The sequence below is a fragment of the Diabrotica undecimpunctata genome, chromosome 8 (genome assembly GCF_040954645.1).
Source record: "Diabrotica undecimpunctata isolate CICGRU chromosome 8, icDiaUnde3, whole genome shotgun sequence".
Taxonomy (NCBI): domain Eukaryota; kingdom Metazoa; phylum Arthropoda; class Insecta; order Coleoptera; family Chrysomelidae; genus Diabrotica; species Diabrotica undecimpunctata.
In genome coordinates this window covers 23,365,247-23,386,236 of record NC_092810.1, presented here as the reverse complement: position 1 = coordinate 23,386,236, position 20,990 = coordinate 23,365,247, and the positions used below count along the sequence as shown (strand labels likewise).

At 33.8% G+C, this 20,990-nt stretch overlaps 1 protein-coding gene across 2 annotated transcripts in view; it reads right to left on the bottom strand.

Annotated features, from left to right (window-relative positions):
* LOC140447277 (SH2 domain-containing protein 4A-like) overlaps window positions 1-20,990 on the bottom strand; it is a 169,591-nt gene that overhangs the window by 68,444 nt on the left and 80,157 nt on the right. The window contains exon 1 of one of the 2 annotated variants that reach the window (XM_072539845.1): window positions 10,165-10,188. The exons of the other annotated variant lie outside the window; for it this stretch is intronic. The gene's annotated coding sequence lies outside the window, so the exon portion shown is untranslated. Of the gene's footprint in view, window positions 1-10,164; window positions 10,189-20,990 lie in introns of those variants that run through there. 2 annotated transcript variants of the gene reach the window in all.

The window sequence follows — 20,990 nt, the reverse complement described above, 5'->3', positions numbered from 1 at the left end:
AAGATGTTTACGTTTCTTCAGAATTCCCATGTGTCACAAATATACATCCAGACTATTACAGGCTCCCTGCAAAAATATTATTCGAATATTTTTTTTAGTTTGCAGATTTTTCGCCTCGACGCCTAATATTTATTAACGTATTTATATACATTGACATAAGTTATATAAAAGCACCAAATTTTCTTTAACCTATTAATGTATTTAAGTTATTTCATGAACTGTCGTCCGGTTTTAAATTTTTTTTCTAGGACATCACGCTGATCAGTATTTGCTTATATGGATTGTTTTTCACAGAAAAAAAGATTAACGGAATCAATAATACATGTTCATTGTACGCCAAGTCCAGTCAGAAAACTTTTCTAAAGAATTTTTACTTCCGACTAACAATAAACCTATAGATAACAAACAATTGCTCTCGCTTAATCCCTTCATTGACAAAACTGGTATCTTAAGAGTGTTTGGTAGACTTCAGAATGCACCGATTGATGAAAGTTCAAAATTTCCAATTCTATTGCCCGCTAATAATCATGTAGTTTCTCTCTTAATAAAAAGAGAATATTGCCGACTGGGACATACTATACTGGTCCCCAAAATGTTTTGGGAAATTACGATATACGGGACTACGATACTGGCCGCTCACTTATTTAAAAGAATCGAAGGATCACCAGCCAAGGGCTGGAATGAAAAACAGATTAAATACTAACTTATATTTAATGCTAAGATTAAATAGCAATTTCTGATAGCTGTCCGGAAACACTGTATTATGGGATATTTCACTACACTTTTCACTGAGCCTAATTTCACTTTTATATATAATTACAAGAATTGCTTAGCGGAATGTCATTTCTATGTTAATAGCGAACTACTGGCAACCAGATGGTTTGAAGTGTTTAAATTCTAACTGCGGTTTTAGGAAACACTGATTACTATGAAATATAATAGTCTCCCGTTTTATACCGCTGTCGCGGCTTTGGGAGTATAGCAGGGTAGTCTGCTATATCTAGGGCCTACGGTATACAACGAAGGTAACATGGCCAGTGCTACGCTTCAACCGTCTATTATTACCCCTGGTTTTACCCAAGGTACTCATTTTTATTCGGGCTGAGTCGACCTGGGGCCTATAGACATTTTTAAAATGTCTAGATGTTCTTGCCGGCGGTGGGATTCGAACCCCGGACCACCGGCTTGCGAGGCAAACATCCTACCGCTTGCGCTACGCAGGCCCTGATTGATTACTATGAATGATTAAATAATATTTATGAAGAATAATGCGATGCGAACTCGTTAGTTACAAATATAATATATTAATAAGCGAAGCCAATATTTTACGAGCTAGCGATTTTAGCTTACGAGATTTTGCGACCGACTTCTGTGATGGTTTTTCCTTAACTAATTCTGGTAATATCCAAATATAGAAAGGTAGCGGCGGGCTCTTACCCCAAGAAGTACCATTAGATATCTTCCTATATTCCTTCTAAGAATTGCAATATCGGCATGGTTGAGAATATATCCATAAATGGAGAACAGCTCCCAAAGGAATGGACGGCGGCATATATGACATCTATATTTAAGAAAGGAGATAGAAAACGATGCGAAAACTACAGAGGAATAAGCGTAATATCATCAATAGGAAGATTATATGGGAAGATACTGCGAGAAAAGATAGAGCAAGCGATAAAAGGCAAAATCGGGGAGGATCAGGCAGGCTTCACGGCAGGAAGATCATGCATAGACCACATATACACACTGGAACAACTGTTGGAAAAGAAAAAAGCAAAAAATAGAGATATACACTTGGCATTTGTGGATCTGAGAAAGGCGTATGACTCTGTACCAAGGTCAGAACTATGGGAGGCAATGTACAAATTAGAAATACAGACGGAACTCATAGAAGCTACAAAAGCTCTGTATAAAGAAAATAAAGTGTCCATTAAAATGGGAACAAGAATCATAGGAGACTTCACCACAACAAAAGGGCTCCTGCAGGGTTGTTCCACATCTCCAACCCTATTCAAAATATACTTAGAGAAAGCCTTAACTACATGGAAAAGAAAATGCGAAGGCATGGGAGTACCGGTACGGAACGAATACCTATATACGTTAAGTTTTGCAGACGATCAAGTAGTGATTGCACAAGACCAAGACGACCTCAGCTACATGATGAAGAAACTACAAGAAGAATATACCAAGGCTGGCCTAGATATTAACCTCGCGAAAACAGAGTACCTATCTACAAGTGAAGAAGACATAGAAGATCTACAGATTGATGACAACGTAACAATCAAAGGAAAGGATAAATTCAAATACCTGGGGTTTATAATCACGAAAAAGGCAACAACAGAGGAAGAAATTACACAAAGATTAGGACAAACAAGAACAGCAATCCGACAACTTAACTCAGTATGGTGGGATAGACACCTAAATATGAAGACAAAAACGCAGATTTATAAAACATTAGTGCGAAGTATTATGACATATGGGGCCGAAAATTGGATCATAAACAAGAAAAACAGCAGTAAGATAATAGCAACAGAGATGGAATGCCTGCGAAGATGCTGCAGAGTAACAAGAATGGATAGGAGAAGTAATGACGAAATAAAGCAAAGAACATCAATAGAAACAGACATACTAACATATATAGAACAAAAAAGACTAAAGTGGTATGGACATGTAAGAAGAGCTAGCGACAGCAGATGGATAAAAAGAATAACCAAATGGAGCCCCATAGGAAGGAGGAAAAGAGGACGACCCCGAAAATCCTGGAGGAACGAAGTAGACGACGCCATGAGTAAGAGAGGACTAAACGATGGAGAATGGAACAACAGAGAGAGATGGAAACGGTTGAGCGAGGGAAGGCAGTGAATACTGTAGAATCCCTAAATATATATATATATATATATATATATATATATATATATATATATATATATATATATATATATATATATATATATATATATATATATATATATATATATATATATATGAGAATCTATATCGAGTGAAACGGAATTTCACCAATACATTCGTGGATGGTTGGGTATAACCTAGCCGAAGATTTTATATTTCCATGGTTTTATTGATGTCTTTACATCGATGGTTTTACCACACATTTTTTACCTTTATTTTAATCTCTCCTCCTCCTCCTTATTCCTTGAGATAAAGTATGAGATTCTCCAATATGTTTAACAGTTATTTCGCCTAGAAAATGGTCTCCCATCCACTGCACATTTTCAGAAGTAAACCGAAATAATTTAATAAAATCATTTTGTGAATAACCTGAATGCAGAGTTTAATTTCTTTCTGTTTTCACACATTACTGTTTTAAAAATACATGTTCACGGGTTGATGCCTTATTGGGGGGGGGGGGGGGCTATTACTTCAGAAATAGTTTGTCCGTAGGAGAATTTTCATGCAATTTTGAACTACAGTTAAATTAGTAGTGATGAATTCGACAGTTACTTGATGGAATTTCATTTTATAACAATAAAACAATGAAAACATTTATTTTCAAAACTTCCACAAAATTTATTGTAATATCTTATCACCACAGCTGTTTCGACAGAGTGCCTTTCTCAAGTGATCTATTTTTGGTATGTTTTTACACTTTATAGTTATTTAACCGAATAGGTCGAGGAGGGGAGAACTGTTTGTCAAGTTGGCCATTCAGAATTATGTCTCAATTTTTTAATTTGTTAATTTCCATAGATTCTAATAAAGATTTCTATTATTGAAAGCCCTTTTATGTTCAGCTATACGTTTGTTAAAATTTCTACCAGTTTGGCCGATGTAAGTTTTTCGACAGTCGCCACGTTTAAGTTTGTATACACCACTATGTAAGTGCTTTTTCTTTTGGCTCTTGTTGTTTTAATGTATTTGTCTATAAGATGTTGTTTATTCTAAAAGCTGAAGCTGACTTTTATGTTCAATCACATAAAAAAGAGAGAAATAACACTAGTTTTAGAACAAACAACTTAAGCAAATATATTAAAAACAAGAGCCAAAAACTGTCCAAAAACTTACATCGGTCAAACTGGTAGACCTTTTAAAAAAGGTATAACAGAAAATAACAGAGCTTTCAATAAAAAAAAACAGATTCTACGTAAGACCTTCACCTTCTAGACCATAATCATTCTTTTAATGACGAATTTCAAATTTTTCACATTCAAAATAAAGGCCTTAAGCTATCTTTATTAGAATATATGCAAATTAACAAATTAAAAAATAGAGACATAATTCTGAATGACAAACTTGAGACAAACAGTTCTCCCCTCCTCAACCTATTCAGTTAAATAACTATAAAGTGTTACACATACCAAAAATAGATCACTTAAAAATGGCACTTTGCACTCTGCCGAAACAGCTGTAGCGATAAGATATAATAAATTTTATGGAAATTTTGAAAACAAAACTTTTCAGTATTTTATTGGTACACAGTTAAATTATTATCATAATAGCTTCCACAATCTTCGTAGCGAAGATGGCACTTGAATGGCAATAAAAAGTATTTAGAGGTACGCCGCAATTCAAGTGTCGAGAAAGATTAGTGCGATATGCACATATTATATATTTACAAGGTACAACTGAAGAACCTACAAAGGTGTGAAACATGTCATGCATAAATACAATAGAAATGTGTCACCATGTGAAGCATATTTAAAATGTCCTCAAGTATTCCTCTCAGAAAATTACTTTCACGCCGCCTATGTCCATATACTTTACTATACAGCGTTCCACGTTAAGAAAATAACATTAGGCTTATGGAGATCAGTGTTGCCAAAACTCTCAGGCATGCGGTTTACTAGATTGTCGATATATTTTTCGAATTTCCATTTTCGATTAACATTTAACTGTAAAGTCAGAATAACAACTGAAGAACCACAATGCCTTATTATCATTATGTAGTCTCAGAGAACGACATAAAATCGCTGACATACGTACACCGTATTATTTTAGATTGCAATTAGTAATTAGATATATGCATTCCAAGCGGTCCGTTTATTTGCTTTTAAATCTTTAATAGCCGGCAAAGTGCATGATTTAACTAAGCAATATTTTCTACTGATTTCTATGATTCATGGTACATATATGATTTGAAAACAAATAAACTGTCGTTACTATAATTAAAATAAGATAAAATAAAATAATCTTTTGTAAATACTATTTATTTAATTAAAATCATTTTCCCTACTTTTCATCTCTTGTTTCGAATGGGCACTTTTGGTCAATTACGTTAAAAAACATTCATTTAATTCATGTCTGTGAAAACGAAAATACATATTATACAACCATGAATCGTGCTTGCATTCATCGTGGCATCGCTGCGCTTCTATCGTCCATAAGAAATACATGGCCCTATCTCCGCAATGTTATTTTCTTAACGTGAAAAGCTCTATAGACCCATTAAAAATAACCCTTAAACAACGAGCGATTTGTCACGCCTGCTCGCAACAACGAACGAGGATACCTTTACCAGACTGAAGCCCGAGCCTAGTACCGTTCCCTAGGTAACCTCTACTCTGTCCATAAAGAGGGAACATCTGTGTAGTAACGGATTTCCAGTAATTAAATATTTTCAGTTTTACTGAGTGGAATTTAGATTTGATATACTTTACCAATATAATTTATAGTTTACCTATTCATGAACATTTCATGAGCAAAACAATTTGGAACGAATGCTAAATATAAGGCTTCTTCTACGACAATGTCTTCAATTACTAAGTTCGTTATTCGTTATACGTATATACCCGAATTTTGCCGTTAAACATCTGTTATACAACGAAAAATTCCACTGCCAATTCCACTAATTTATAAGTTATTCTGTACATATCATACTTTAATAACAACACATAATTATGTTGAATCATAAACTCCACGCGGCGTAAGACCAAATCATCATCATCAATATGTTTGCGCTAGCACTTATTTTATTATTAAGTAGGAAGTAGACTGAATCATTGAATTACATACTATTTTGAGTAATAATCAAGGTATTGCTCTCGTCGAAATAAATCAGGCGTGATCCAATTGCACAAAATAAGTCTTGAAAGTTTTTTAAATTAAATTTACTCGGCGATGACCTTCGGTTTATCAAATATTTTGATATTAATTAATTGTTTTCTTCTATTCGCAATTGTAAATATTAGGTCTATTATGGAAAATTTTACAGTTTTTATTGCGTATGATGGAAAACAAGTGTACAAATTGATACAGCTGGATGGCGAGAAATCAAGTCTCATTATTAATAATAACTTTGGAATCTTTTATAATAAAAGAGATCATCGTCTTCTTGTTATAATAATAAATACTTAATGAATTTTTATCGATATGGATTGATATGAGAAGACTAAAATATAAAGGAAAAAAGGAGACAGTCGCACGGATTCCTTCAGAAAAAAAAAGTAACATGGAGCAAACATATGATCCAGAAGGATCACTCCAGAATATATGTGAAACCTTTAACAAGATCAGAGAAGAACATCTAATAGACAATAAAGAGAAGAGAAAAAGTTTGATGAATGACAATATACCACAAATCATGAAAGAAAGAAGAAAATCAAAGAATAACAAAATAATGTACAAAAATATTCAGAGACAAATAAAAACCGAAATACGAAAGGCCGAAGAAAATTGGATAAAACAAAGTGTAAAGAGATAGAGTTGTTGGAACAAAAACACGATACATTTAGTATACCTAAAAAGGTAAAACAAGCAGCTGGTCTTCAAAAATAAAACACAGCTAGCAAACTGCAAGATTAACGGGGAAACATCATCACAGATAAAAATCAAGAAATATGCATATGGGCCAAATACAGACAAGAACTCTTTGATGAGTACAACCTCCGTCCTAGATATGTAATGACCACTTACCAATTACATCAGATAAAGTGAAAAAAGCAATATCACAACTAAAAGATGGCAAAGCTCCTGAACCTGACAATGCATATGTCGAACTCATAAAGCTATTTAAAACTGACGGTACTCAACGATGAACAAAAATATTCAATGACATATTTAAACGGAATAATACCAAGATCATGGTTGAAGTTAACGTTTATTGCTCTACCAAAGAAAACAAAATCCGTATACTGCAATGATTTCCGGACCATCGGCTTAATGAGCCACATTTTAAAGTTATTTCTAAAAATCATACATCAAAAGATATATAGACTATGCGAAGAAAAAATCAGCCGTACACAGTTTTGTTTTTTCAGAATTGGCTACGAGAGAGACTCTCTTTAGCATACAAGTGCTATTTCAACGATGTAGAGATGTGAATTGTGATATTTATGCATGCTTCATTGATTAGCAATGATACAGTAAAACACGACAAGCTGATGGAGATATTAACAAATATTGGAATAAACACTGTGATATAAGCACATAGTACTCTAATTATTAGCAATATTTACTGGAATCAAACATCGTCTATCCGTACAGAGGCAGAAGAAGCCGATGATATCAAAATCAAACGTAGGGTCCGACAGGGATGTATACTACCACTCTTGCTGTTTAACATATGCTCTGAGGAAATCTTTCAAGAAGCAATAGAAGATGTTGAAGCATTAATTCTTCAAGGAAAAGTAGAAGGAAAACGAGGACCAGGAAGGTCAAGAATTTCCTGGCTGAAAAAGCTACTTACGTGGTTCAACACAACAACCACAAATCTTTTTCACAAAGCAGCAATGTGCAAGATACAGATTGCCATAATGGTCGCCAACATCCGAAACGGATAAGAACTACAAAAAGAAGAAGACTTTTCATTGTGTTTCCAGAATATTGTTGCTACAAATGGGCAAAAGTTTTAAAGTGAAGGGACAGATTAAATAAAAAGTTATCCAGACGGAGCGAAAAAGATTGAACAAATTGTGAAAAATTCCATATAACCTTATTGTTGCAGTTTCGCAACTGTTAATAAACATTTATTAAATATTAAGACTTTATGGTAGTTTTGATTCTCCCCGTATATCAAGATTTCATGTATAAGGGTGCATCTGGGTTAAAAACTACATGCTACGAGACGGGCAATCTGCAAAATGACACAGATGTGTATTGGAGATAAGCGATGCATCTACACAATCAGAGTCGAGTTTCATCTCTCAAACCACACACATGTGTGTGCGTTTGGGTTAAGAAGAGTACCTTACCACTTAGCATCGGTCCTTTGACCGAGGAAGTCGTTTTGATGCAGAAAAGTTACATTAGGAATTGTGTGGTTCCTGTTATTCGTCGGTGAAGACATATTTTTTTGCGGTGGCCGGAGTGCCATCTTCTCATTGGGTAAGGAACAATACCATAATTTTGTTGCTGCATGGGCTAAGTACGTTTATTTGGTGCCCAATTATTACATATTGTGTCGCGATTTTGAACTTTTGAACTTTATTCAGAACATTAAACGTTGTCAATTGGACATTTTGCTTTTGTTTTGTGTAGTATTTACTCTATTCTTATTTTTTGTAATATGTCATTCCCGATTATAATTTGAATTGAGTTTAAATATTTGTATTTGAATATATAATTTGAGTTGAGTTTGATATAATTCATATATGATATTTTTGATTGCATTTTGTGTAACTGTATTAACAAGGTTTATTCATTTTATTACGAATTAAGTATATTATAATATGTGCGTATATTTTTCACTCTTTCACGTTTAATACCAATTTTTTTATATGACATATATATTCATATTTTTATTTCTTTTTTGTATAATATTATTTCTATCTATGGTTTGTTTATGGTTCTCTTTTTGTGTGTCGTTACGTATTGATTAATATTTAAGTTTGTACTACATATATTCTTCTTCTTTTAAGTAATATATTCTTCTTTATTTATAATTGTATATTGGGTTATGTGTATTTATTTTTAATTTCACTTCTTTTTAAAATAGAATTTTATACAGTCCACTGGTTTTCATTTCTTTTCTTTATTTGAATATACATACCCAATCCGAAAGGGGGAAACCAGCGAGTTCTAGATTGAACAAAATATCTTCTCTCCCCCTTCAGGATGACCCCAATTGTTATATTGAGGTCATCGTATGTGCAGAACGCAACACTTATATGCTTCAGTGGTAAAAATCTTGATCAACAATTTAATATTCACATTTAAAAAAGTATGAAGGCATATTTGACAGATGAAACTGTGACTGAGATTGGTTGTGGTAACTACACTTTTGGACTGGTATTTTGTAATTAGAATGTGTTCGGTTTAGTTAGTAGACAATTTTTTTCTTTATGACCTTTTCAAAAATCATTTTAATTTTGGTAAATTTTCATTTAATCCTTTCAAATTTCGACCTGGGTGACCAGAAACTTGATTTAAAACTTAGATTAACTGCTAAATTCCAGTATCCCAGTATATTAAATCCAGTAAGTTAAATTGCTCACCAGCTCCTACTAAATGGAAAGCTCAGCTAAGACCACATAAATTAAAAATAATTAGAAGCCCTTAATTTGAAAGCCATCGAACCATTCGAATCCACAATTAATGAACTAAACGAAACCATCCACTCAATAAAGAATGAAGTGGCAATAGGTGTGCATGATATGTGTGAAACAAAAAACTTGGTCCTAATGTGCAAGATTTTGATCCTGCAGCTCTGCAACAGTTGCAACATCCCAAAGCTCTAAGAGAAAGCTATTGGTCGATAGTTTGTAGATGGGTCTGGGTCCTTACCGTTTTGAAAAACGCTATCAATAGCATGTAAGAAGCCAGCATAAAACTTCAGTGGAAAAGCATGGAATACACTAAGCAAACTATTGATGAACACTACACTGTTTTCGGAGCCGAATGCAAAACCGAAAGTTTAAAATCGCGTCGCAAATTCCAGGATATGACCGTGAACGGCCCACCTGCCAACTATTTACTGTGGAGCAGATGTCCAATGGCACAAACTCCAAGTGGTCGGTATGGAGAACGCTGAACCTGATAAAAACCGGCGTGATACTAGTGAAAATCCAAAAAATACAACGGAGTGTTAGATATGCAATAGACAATAAATGCTAATGCAGTACCATGTAGTACCACGCAACTGCTTTAGTACTTGAAACCTCTATAACCTATGTCTTAACAAGAAAGAAGCGTTGAACGTAATAGTTAAGTACTGGACCGAATAACTTTAACTGCCGCACACGAAAAAATAAGTTTAATATCATACGTTACCTTCAGATACCCTTTGCTATAATCATCAATGTCATTTTTAACTGCATCTTACCTAAAACAAAATACACTAAATAAATAAAATATTAATATCTATTTTTATAATTATTAAGGCATAATACAACTCTTGATTCATGTCAAGACATATTTGACCCATGGCAGTAAGTTCTAACAACACTTTTCTAGTACCCAGGTCATTTTTATATCCGAATTGGCTTTGGCCAAACTTATTATAGCTTTCCATTATATCATATTGACTATTACGTTTAAATACGCTTTCAGAATATATGCTCTATAATTGTTCTTAAAATAAGTGTTGTAATTTACGCAGTATTCGATTTTACAGATTAATTCCAACCATTCATTTGATAAATGTTGGTCTGAATAGGGTGGTTTCTGTTTTTAGTGTCTTTAATCCATAAAAAAACTAAGCAGAAAACAACATTAGTACAGAAAATTCAACAAACGCGTTAAAGAAAAAATGAAAAGTGGCCAAGCAGCACTGGATTGCACAGATTTGTCGAAAGACAGTTTCTGCAACATATTCTCTTGATGTTTCATATTTTTGGACATTTCGTCTTCATCCTTAGTCTACTGAGATTCTTTATATAACAATAAAACACTGAAAATATTTGTTTTCAAAACTTCCACAAAATTTATTATAATATCTTATCACCACAGCTGTTTCGGCAGAGTGACTTTCTTAAGCGATCTATTTTTGGTATGTGTTTCTACTTTAGAGTCTTTAACTGAATAGCTTGAGGAGGGGAGAACTCTTTGTCTCAAGTTAGTCATTCAGAATTATGTCAGTACTTTTTAATTTGTTGGTTTCCATAGATTCCAATAAAGATAGCTTAAGGCCTTTATTTTTAATGGCAAGAATTATGGTCTAGGTTAAGTGTGTACGTAGAATTCGTTTTTCTATTATTGAAAGCCCTTTTATGTTCTGCTATTCGTTTATTAAAATTTCTACCAATTTGACTGATATAAGTTTTTGGGCAGTCGCCACATTTAAGTTTGTATACACCACTGTATAAGTGCTTTTTCTTTTGGCTTTTGTTGTTTTTGATATATTTGTGGAAGTGTTTGTTTGTTCTAAAAACTGGTGTTATTTCTTTCTTTTTTATGTTTTTGTCTATTTTTGTTGATATCTTGCCTGTATATGTAATCGAGCAGAAGGTACTGGGTTTTTTCTCTGGTGGTTAAAATACTAATTACAGGACTTTCTTATGTAGTTTTTAATTTAAAATATGTTATTTATTGTTTGTTTGTACCCAGTGAGTACTGCTATTTACTTAATGATGCTTAATTCTATCTTAAAGTTGTTTTCTGACATCGGAATTTCTAGCTTTTTGTTCTTTTTCTACTTCTGCTATCTTTCAGTGGTATTTTCATTCACATCACGAAAAAAATCTGCTGTCAAGAAACTAACAGTCTCATCTTTGCCGGTTATTAAGCCAGCCAAACCAATTTCTTCAGCTAAACTATCAAATCAGAATGTCCTATTTAATACTGGTAAACTTTATAAGCCAACTTCTGGAATGCTAAACGGTTCGACAGGAAATATTCACAAACACACGTTAGAAATTCAGTTTTTGAATAAACAAATTATCGCTTCTGCATAAAGATCTAATAGAAAAACCGAAACCAGTGCTTGATCTCTATCAAAGTTTTGTAAATATCAAGAAGAAACTAGAAGAATTTGGAAAGAATGTTTGTTTAAAAGAAATTAAATTAATACCTTATTCAGGGACTCCAAAAACTTTTGAAGCAGGAGAGGGTCCCGCGTCCCAGCGGAAGTTGTTTTTTGAATGCAAACTTCAATCGAAAAAATTCAGAAAAATTTGACAGAAGTTTGTAAAAACTTAGTAGATCATAAAGAAGATTTATAAAGAGAAGAACCTCAGTGAAAAAGACATTTAGATATCGTTCTGACAGAGCACAAAGGCAAAATTAGAGAAATAATAAGAAAATTGTAAGAACTACTTAACTATAAGTCTCAGATTGGCTAGGACGACAAAATTGAAGAACTTGAAGAAAGTCTAAAAACTCAGGAAAAGCTAACAAAATATGCAAATCGGGTAATCCTAGATTTGCAAAAAAAACTTGAGGCTAAGTGATTAAATTATGATAAGTGGACATGGATTAAAGCACCAAATTCAGACAGTTAAGTCCGAGTTAGAGGTTAAGAAAAAGACAATCTTTATAAGCTGCATGGTAGTTGTAACTTTCCTAAAAAAAAATCGAAGCTTCGAAGAGATAAGATAAATGATCATAACATATTCTCCATGATCAGTGAACCGTATTTTTGGAACGTAAAGTTCAGAAAGACTTTTTAGACTGGAATTATTGTACAGCGCACGATAATGATACAGAACTGGTAATAGAAACAAAATAATATCTGTTTAATATGTAAAATAGGCGAAATACTAGACGACTGCCTAAAATCAACGTTTGAAATAACTCCCAAGATATCAAACACAAAATAATACGAAGATTTTGGTCTTTTTACTTTGATGACTTTAGTATCAGTGTAACAGCCATATTAGCTCTTTTAGATCAAGGCATTTTATTTAAAAAATTCCTTTATAAAAGGTATAATAATAAAAACCCTATCCGGCTATACCACATAACGTTTTCGAAATAACTATTCCACCATCAGTGCTATCCTAAAATAAGTATAACCACTTTAATTAAATCAAAGGTGAAAGTTAAAATTTTGACCAAGGTTATTACAAAAGGATGGTTAGTACTTACTGGATGTACATGTTTAAAGCTACTGAATATGTGGGTAAAAAAATGTAGTTTGATTAACTTTGAGTTACATCTTTGATAATTAAAAACTACGATGTTTAACTAAAGGTGTGAAGAGATGAGTGGTATCATACAATTTGGTTTTATTAGAGAATTAAGAGACCGGGACTCTCTTCTCTCTTCTCTTCTAATATGTTTTATTACCTATTGACATTCCTTCGTTAATATCAAGCATTACTTGCTTATACAAAAGGTGTAAGAGATCGTGTAGATATAGAAATATTTTCCAATTTATGTTGGAGTAATATGCGAGAGGTGAAAATTAATATCGATCTGTCCACAGAACCATTCGACGTCCAAAAAAAGAGTTGGACAAGGCTGTATCCTTTCACCGATGGTATTAAATATATGGAAAAAATATTTAAAACAGTGTGTAGAAAATTAAACTAAATGTGTTTAAATCAACGATAAAACTTCTTTATGGAGACCATAAGGTTATTTATTTATATATTTTATTTATTTATTATAATTTGAACACCTAGTCCATATTAATAGCAACAGAGACTGTTGCAATAAGTTAAAAATTTGGATTGGTATAACTACAACAACGTAGCTACGCCAAATTCAGAAAATTAATGCGGTAACAAAGCATGCTCTTTGTATCGTTTTGGCCCATTATAAGATTCAAAATAGGACACAAGAATATTAAACCGCATTGGTAAAGGTACATTCTTCTGTAAAACAAATAAAAATTTCATATTTAGGGTACTCGTTCAAAAATTCACAATGCTCAAACTGTAGGAAAAGCTCACTAGGGTAATATGCAAGGGAGATTGGTGCACCTACAATTTCCGGGCGGGCATGTTTTCGACGCTGAAGTACCTGAGGGTCTTAAGTTAAAAGTACCCTTGTTTTGGACGCTGCCGGAAGGATTATCGCAGGTACCAGATATTAGATATAATTAGGGTTTAATGATGGTCATTGAAATTTACTTAGTTACTATAAGTTATAGTTATTAGTTATAGTTATAGTTATTAGTTTGTCAGAGAATAGTGAAAAGTGAACATAGAAATTTCAACGTTAGTAAGTAATCGTGGTAAAATTTTGCTCAAAGTGAACAGTTTTACTTTTTCTCAAGATAAAGTACTAAAATCGGGAGAAACGTATTGGAGGTGCGTAAAACGGTCGTGTAAAGCGAAGATATTCACGAAAGGGCCAGAAAAGTTAGTGATCCGAAGTAATCTAGAACATAATCACGAGTGTGATTTCAAGACGCTTAATAGACAGATTGTGCGTAGCAGTGCCAAAAGGAAGGCTAAGGATAATTTGACCGAAAGGTCGTCCAAAATCATACATAGTGCGTTGAAAGAAAATGTAGATTGCTTGAGCCACATGTCTGTTAAAGACGTTAATTTAATACGAAATCAAATATACAGTGAACGGCGAATGGCTCAACCGAAACTGCCCAAAAAGTAAAGAAGAAACTATTGCTGCGGTAAATATTATGAATATCAAAACACTTAAAGACGAGAATTTTATATTTGCGGTTGAACTAAGTTCTAACATTATCATCTTCTCGTGTAACACTAACATGCGTTTTCTGTGCGGCGATTTATATGGACGGTACATTTAGTTACTGTGCTCAATATTTCAAGCAATTTTTTACCATACATGTATTTATCAATGGACATTATATACCATTGTGTTATTGTTTTGAATTGTCGAATAAAGGCCTCTCCCAGTTCTCGCCATTCATCCACGTTGTGTGCTAGGCGTTTCCACATTGGTCCTGCGACTCTTTTGATATCGTCGCTCCAGCGCATTTGAGGTCTTCCTCTTGGTCTCTTCGCATCGTACGGTCGCCAGTTTCCGACTTCTTTGTTCCATCTACCATCTTCGAGACGTTCGTTGTGTCCAGCCCATTTCCATTTTAATTTAGCTGCTTGTTTCGCGGCGTCCTTTATTTTTGTTTTGTTCCGGATTGCTTCGTTCGTTTGCCGATCTATTAGTGAGATACCAAGCATCTGTCGTTCCATGGCTCGCTGAGTTTTTCGAATCTTGTCCATGTTCTTTTTTGTGAATGTTCAGGTTTGAGCTCCGTAAGTGAGAAGGGGAAGGATACAAGAATCGAACACTTTAGTTCGAAGGTTTTGGGGTATCTTTTTGTCTTTCAGTATGTATGAGAGTTTTCCAAATGCGGCCCATCCCATTCTTACTCGTCTGCTTTTTTCGGTAGTTTGGTTTTCTTTGTTTACCTTGATATTCTGACCCAGATATATGTATTCTTCTACATGTTCCACTTTTGTTCCTTGGATGGTTATCGTCGGTTGATCATCTTTATTCGACATTAGCTTAGTTTTACTCAGATTCATTTTCAGTCCTTTTTTTATGGATTCCGTATGAAACTCATCGATCATCGTCTTCAGTTCTTTCCAGCTGTCGGCTATTAGTACTACGTCATCTGCATATCTTAGATGGTTTGAATACTTTCCGTTTATCGACAGTCCCTTCGTTTCCCAATTTAGTGATTTAAAGATGTCTTCAAGTGGGGCAGTAAATAGTTTTGGAGATATGGTGTCTCCCTGTCTTACTCCTCGGTTGATTTTTATTGGCCTCGTTTTCATTCCGTTATCCATCGTGACTACCATTTCAGCGTGTTGGTATATATTATGTATTAATATCCTATATCTAGAATCTATTCTGCTGTTGACCAGTGCTTCCTCAATAGCCCATAATTCTATGCTGTCAAAAGCTTTCTCGTAGTCTATAAATGCTAAACAGATTGGTAAATTGTATTCGTTAACTTTTTCTATTAGGACCTTTAGTGTGTGAAGATGGTCACATGTACTGAACCCTTTTCTAAATCCGGCTTGCTCTACTGGTTGATATACATCTAACTTTGTTGTCAATCTATTTGTAATTATTTTTGTGAATGTTTTATAAAGTTGTGATAGTAGTGATATTGGACGATAATTTTTCAGATCTGTATTGTCCCCTTTTTTGTGTATTAATATTGTGTTATTGTTTACTTCCCGACAAATCGGAACAAACCTATATAAAACTATTTAATGTTTTGAAACGCAAATGTGAAGTAATTGGTCTAAAATTCAATCCAAAAATCATTTTCTCCGATTTTGAAATTGCTATCCACAATGCTGCGCGTTTTGAATTTCCAAATGTGCACATTAAAGGGTGCCGTTTTCATCTTATGCAAGCTTGGTATCGTAATATCGGTGGTTGTGGCTTAATTCGGGAATATAAATTGGCAGACAGTGAAATATCTAAATGGCTGAAATATATTTTTGGGCTGCCATTTTTACCTCCCTCAGAAGTCGAAGAATCTTTCATATATGATTTTATGGCTATTCAACCAAAGGATTCAAAAATTGAAAAGTTTTCTGACTACTTATTGGACAACTACATTGGCGACCACGCAACATTTCCGTCGGAGATGAGTGAGAGTTTACAATTAACAACTAATGCTTGTGAATCGTTCCACTCGCGTTTTAATGATAATTTTTACCATGCTCATCCAAATATTTTCCATTTTATTGATGTTTTAAAAAAATTTCAAACTGAAACTTACATTAAAATTAATAGTGTCTGTAATAGTGAAAGTAATAGACTTAAAGATCCAAAGAGTAGAAAAAAAATTATGTTCCTTAGAAATAGGATACATGAGTATCAAACTAACTGTATCGATCGATTCCATTTCGTAAAATGTATGTCGTATTTATTTCAAAGTGACAAATAAACCTTATCAAGCTTAATCTCTAGAATTTTATTACCTGACTTTCCATTTACATTTCAATTACACCCAGCGTCCAAATCATGTATGCAGAAACAGGTAATTTTATTTTTCAGTGTCGAATTTTAAATTTAGCGTCCAAATCATGCACGCCCCAATTTCCAACGCGCTACAAATTTCGGCAAGAAGGAATGGTTAATCACAACGACCACAACCTACTGCAAGAATACGAAACTAGAAGAAAAAAGCATAAAAATGTGATCTCAACAAAATATAAATTTTTTAAACAGAAGTCAAAATTTTGACTTGAACACACCTGGTGCTGGTGTTTTATATTGTTCGACATTCATCAGCAAAATTACTTTTTTTCATTATTACCTTGGGTAGCTTTGACTTTGTACCTAAATATTTACTTACACTGACGAAGAACAAACAAACTGATACAAATAAACAAATAATGTCTACCTAGAAAAAAAATTGCACAGTTCGTAAAGATCCGACCTGGACTTTGTAACAGTACAGGTAACGAATTCCTTTTTAGTTCAAGCAGCATAAAAATCGTTTAATGCGCGTCTCATTGTCGCCCGCTTTGTTTTCGTTCGACGCGTTTCCTCACTTTCAAGGGCTTGTAATTCTTCGGTGAGTCAGATTATGTGTTTCAGTTTGCAAACTGACGATACCGCAATTTTTAAACAATACTTTTAATAATAAAATGTGTAATTGTTTTAGTTCAAACGACGACTTGTTTGTTTTCCGGGTGGGATAAAAGATTTGCAAGCTTTTGTTTAGTAAATCAGATCAACCTTGAGAATTTAATGTGCGATATTATATATTATTTACAAGATTGTTTATTATAGTATTATATTTTATCATTTTCCAATTAGAAAACATATTATAAGATGCACACAAAATGAAATGGAATTCTCATCCCTTAGCTTACTGTTATGTAAACTGCTACTTGTAAAGAAAATGCAAGCACATCCTTCTCACTAACCAACCTAATCTACGAGTATATTTCTTTTATTAATAATTTTTGTACTTTTATAAAAACTGATATTATTGTATCTTATGGCAGTATAAATAAATGTTTCGTTTTCTATGTAATACTTATTTGTTTTTGTTTTGTTCTTAGACCCATATAATTTATTGTTAAGGGGTGGGAGTGCGAGAAACTTTCATTTCAACAAAAGGGGACGTGGTACAAAAAAGTTTGGGAACCCCTGCTATACAACCTTCACAAACCTGTATAAAATTTTTTCAGCTGTTTTTTTTGGTCAAACGTTAGTCTTAGTGTAAATAGGGGTGATACCTGATATGAACTAAAGAAATAGTGCTGAGTAATCCTTTAGTTTAGAAAGGTTAGTGAATTTAGGTTAGAAATAAGCAACTATTATTTTATCAGTGAGCAGATTAGCAGATTGTAATATTGAAATCCCCGGATGGACTTACAGTAAATATGATAGATCATGTTATTGTAGACTCGAGACAACAATCGAATATAATAAACGTCCGCGCCAGAAGAGGGGCAAATGCGGATTCTGATCACTACCTGGTCGAAAGTAGGGTAAGGGCTAGAATTTTAAACATCAAAAAGGAAAGAGGCTCTAAACATGAACGATACAAGGTAGAAAGACTCAAAGAACAAGCAAAAATAAAGAGTATAAAGAAAAGATAAACAACAAACTACAAAACAGAATAACAAATGAAAACCTAAATAAAGAGTGGGAAGAATGCAGAGACATCATAAAAGAGGCAGCTAAAGAAGTACTAGGCATAAAAGGTAGAGAAAGAAAAACAAGAACGAATGACTGGTTTGACGAAGAATGTCAGATCATCACAGACAAAAAAAAACAGAGCATATTTACTGATGCAACAGGGGCACAGAACCCGACAAGCAGAGGAAGAATATAAACGACTACGCAAAGAAGAAAAGAAAACTCACCGAAGAAAAAAGAGAGCATATATGAACAAAGAACTTCAAGAACTACAAGAACTAAGTAAATCAACAGAGACAAGAAAATTTTATCAGAGACTAAAGAAAAGCAGAAAAGACTTCAAACCGAGAACAACGATGTGTAGAGATAAGGAAGGAGATAAGAGATACTAAGTAGATGGACAGAACATTTTACGGAAAAGTTTGAAGGAGATCGGAGAGAGACGACCCCTGACATACCATTAGACCAAGCAGACAACAGAGAAAAGACTCCACCAACAATAGCCGAGATTAGAGCAGCAGTAGAAAAATTAAAGAACAATAAAGCACCGGGATCGGACCAAATAGCATCCGAGTTACTAAAGGAAGGAGGAGACGCACTACAAAAAACAATACATGAATTGCTACCAACGGAGTGGAATAGCGGTATTATTGTACCATTACATAAAAAAGGAAATCAGTTAGAATGTGGAAACTACCGTGGAATCACGCTGCTGAATGCAGCATACAAGATAATGTCCAATGTAATTTATCAAAGACTTAGACCACACGCTGAAAAAATAGTTGGCAAATACCAAAGTGGCTTCTGTAGACAGAAGTCAACAATAGACCAGATATTTGTTCTGCGACAGATCCTCGAAAAAACAAGTGAATATAACATCGACACACATCATCTCTTCATCGACTTTGAAAGCGCATATGACAATATAAACCGAGAATTCTTAATAAAAGCAATGAAAGAATTTAATATACCAACACAACTAATAGAACTGATAAAAGAATCTCTAAATGTAGAAAGTAGAATCCGGATACAAAATGAATTAACGGAAACAATAGATGTGAAAAAGGGACTACGCCAGGGAGACGTTATATCATGCATCTTGTTCAACATCGTACTCAAGAAAATACTGAGGGACACAACAGTCAATACACGAGGAACAATCATTAATAAAAGCGTGTAAATACTAGCATTTGCAGATGATGTTGACATAATCGCAAGATCAAGAAGAGAAATGATAGAGGCATACAACCAAATAGAACGAGCTGCACAAAATAGTGGTCTTAAAATCAATCACACCAAAACAAAATATATGCAGGTAAGTAAAAACGCAGAAATAAGGCAGCCACAAAATATAACAATAGGAGAATACAATATAGAGGGGGTAAAAAACTTTATATACTTGGGATCCCTAGTCACGTCTGATAATAACGTTACGGAGGAAGTGAAGAGGCGAATATTTATTGCAAATAAATGTTAGCATGGCTTAATTAGACACCTAAGATCAGATAACGTCGCAAGAAAGACAAAATGCCAAATATATAAAACCCTAATAAGACCGGTACCTACTCACATATGGCTCAGAAACCTGGACACTCACTAAAAGAGAGGAAACGTTGTTAGCCACCTTCGAAAGAAAAATCTTGCGACACATACCTATATAAGAGCACAAAAGAAAACTGAATATGGCGAAGACGATACAACTCTGAACTATACAAAATATACCAGGACCAGACTAGGATACAAATATATAGGACATGTAGAAAGAATGGAAGAAGGCGAAATACCAAACAAAATATTCAAACAGATGCCAGTAGGAAAAAGAACAAGAGGAAGACCGAAACTGAGATACTTAGAACAAATAGAAAATGATATAACAACCTTAAACATAAAAAACTGGAGAAAAAAAGTACGAAACAGATCAGAATGGAGAAGAATCCTGGAACAGGCCAAGACCCAAAAAGGGTTGTCGAGCCAGTGATGATGATGAAGATTGTAATATTACTCCAAAATGAGCATAATAAAAAATCCCTACAAACCCACCTGGAACTCAACGTTTTTAAAAAATAGTTGTCTCGGTAGTTACGAAACGAGTATTTTCTATTGACGTGATTAGTTTTTTTGTTATGAATTTTCGCCATTTCTTTGATTCCTTCTACATTTTCCCTCAATGAGTCAGAGTTTTTAAAACCACCCACGAATAAATTTAACTTCTAAAAAATTTTAGAAGGATAAAATTGGAATCGTTTATTTAACCAAAAAAAAATTGTATACACAATATATTTCAACTTAGAAATCATTCGCAGGTCATGTTTATAGTAGAAGCATAATGAACCTATCGTGTACCCTACATATTCCACAAACGTCGTTAAAATAAATCGATGGCTCCATAAATCTGTTAGAATAAAATAAACATCGTTCGAGAAAACAATAACCCATTCTACGTGACAAAACAATGATGCGAGTCGATCTTTCTTTTCTCGGACTTCTTCAAATTATAAATAATACCATTAATGCACAAGAGTTAACGTCCTCTTAACTTACTTAGTGTGCCGGTCACATATGTTTTCGTGAATGCAACTATAAATATATACTTAACGTTGTCACATTCAAGA